The sequence below is a fragment of the Spermophilus citellus genome (genome assembly GCF_964194105.1).
Source record: "Spermophilus citellus genome assembly, chromosome: 14".
Lineage (NCBI taxonomy): Eukaryota > Metazoa > Chordata > Mammalia > Rodentia > Sciuridae > Spermophilus > Spermophilus citellus.
The window spans coordinates 48,590,136-48,592,872 of NC_138194.1; positions in this window are offsets into that span (position 1 = coordinate 48,590,136).

The window sequence follows — 2,737 nt, forward strand, 5'->3', positions numbered from 1 at the left end:
CTCCAAACAATACTTGGTATTATTGATATTAAAAACAGCCACACCAGAAAATAATTTGGCTGATATGTAAGTTAAAATGAATACCTCTGATGTTTATTTTCATAGACATTTACTCTTCTATTTTTTTCAACTAATAATTATCAAGTACCACCAGAGACCAGGCACTCTGATGAGTTTTAAGAAATAACATTTTCCCTTTTTGAATCATTATCTCCATTTCATGGATCAAAAGAAACTCATGATAGGAGTTGTTGCTCCCAAGTCCCTAAGTATCACAAAAATACCTCATATCTCTCCAATTTATCAATTATAATTCAGTTACTTAGAACATTTTATCTATCCAGTATCTGCTCTAATATAGCTACTATTCTGAAAAATAGTTACAACTAAGTAATATTTTCAATTTTTCTTTCTTAGACATTTCTGATTTTTATCAAGCTCAGTGTAATGTAGAAGGTTTGGCTAAGCCAGTTGAACAATGTACCTCTGGGAGAAACTGTGAAATAAAATTGCAGGATGGTTTGGTTTCGTAGGAAGGTAGGGATTTCAAGTGAGAAATCCCTTAGTTCTCACACTTGCTGTGTATCCTTGGGCAAATCACTTAGTTGCCTCTTTTGGAAGTATGGCTTATAACACCTATCTCACAGAATACAAAGTTCTAGAAGAGTACCAGCCACTGGGTAGAACTAAGGATTTTGGGGTTGTTTCAGTCAAAATCTTCTTCTATTTATTTGTCCCTTTAACAGCCTGGCCTAGAGTGCTCCTTTGTACCTCCAGAGGCATCCCAGTTTTCACTACCAGTCTTGGAAAAGGTCTGCACTTGGGATTATCAACCAATTTTTTCTTCTCCGGGTGATGCCTTATGTCATTACGAACCATCCTTCACCCTGCCTTTGCACTAAACCCTTCTGTGATTGGACCCTGCTTTCCAAATTGATAATTAGTTTTCAGGAAAATTGAGAGCTCCTTAAGGACAAAAATATAATTTTATCTATTTTGTATCCTTTGTGCTCACAGAGCTGTTTCTGGCACACTGTAGGTCCCTGATGATTATCTTTGATGACTATTCATCTGAACTAGGGGCTCATTTGTTAAATCTCAAGAATATGCTTTCTTTTCATCTTCCTTTTTAAATCTCTTCACCTGAAGGTAGTCTACAAATGTTAACCACTATACTCAAATGGCATTGTCCTTGAGAGGCTTCTACAGGTCTCTGATGAAATAAGACAGTTGTTTCTTATTGCCTTCCAAGTGCTTTGTCTATTTATTCTCATGCTCTTCTTCTATGGAAGACTCTGATCTCTTATTTATCTTCACATTCCTAATGTCCAACATAGGAAAATGTTCAATAATCATTTGTCTGAGTAGAATACAAAGGAAGGCTGGGCTTCATCAGTCATATGGACTTAAATTTCAGTCCTAATAAAGGAGAAGCCAGCTTAAAGTGAACTTCTTGGGTAGTAAGAAAAAAAAGGGGGGGGGTAGACAACATGTGATAATTGGGGAGTGAGGATGAGGAAACTGATTTGTTTGGTATTTTTCTAGTTTATAGATAAATGTGTACAAGCCACCTTTTGCCCTTCCATGGCTGACTCTAATCATTTCCTGTCACTGAGAGTGACAGTACATTTCAGGTACTTTATTGCAATATAGATTATAGTACTTTCCATTCTTGCATGAATTCCAGGCACTGTGGCAGACTCAGGTGCAGATACTTAGCACTTCTGAAACACATCTGAAAATCTCTGATTAAAAATGGCCCTCTGAGACAAGTCCATGGGCATTTCTTAGGTAGCTCCTCAAAGGAAATATGTGGGTAACAGAACCTACAAAAGAGGAAGAAGTATATATAAGGAGGAGCTTCAGAATCTTACCGATTATCTTGAAAATCTGTCACTTCACCCATGCAATACCTCATAACTTCATACTATTAGTAAATTTAATTATCATGCTTTTTAATTCAACCTGTCAATCCAATAATTGAGATATTCTTAAAAAGATTGAACTTTAATTCCTAAGGCTTTTAGGAGAGATTTAATCTTTTATTGTCAGCATTTCCAAGAAATTTTCATTCATCACAAATGGTCTTAAACCATCACTGAGTCTGCAGGCTCTTTGCCCCTTTCATCTCCATATTTTATACTTAAATACCTATTTTCAATTTCTCATTTGTGAAACACTGGACAAAACTAACTCAAGTGTTGGTGGAGGTAATTTATCTGGGGATAACTCTCAGGAGTCCACCATTAACTGAAAGACAGACATTTTCTGAGTTTCCCCAGCCCTCTGCCTTCCTCCCTCATTCGTAGGTTGCAAAGAATGAAAATAAATATTATTGAAGAAAAAGGATTTAGATTTGTTTTTTTTTCTCTTAACATTTTTTGCTATGACCCCAGAAAAAGGAATGATTGTTTTCAGACATCAAGGAATATGTTGGCTTTGAACTTTTCTACCAGTTATCCATCCATGTATGGAATCCACACATGAAGGGAAGAAAGGGAGACTGATTTCTTAATTAAAAAAAAAAAAACTGATGAGACAGCAAATGATATTCAATCCTATTAAAGAGACTAAGCACAGACCTTAGAAAAAGTCCTCACATTCCTTGCATTGGGATTGTGTGATATGGTTCTACAATTCAGGGAGATTGGAAATTACAGAACATCTGCAATGAAATTGGTTTTCTGTGGAAAACTGATGAATCACTTACTGCCAATGACTAGAAGGAAAAGCACTT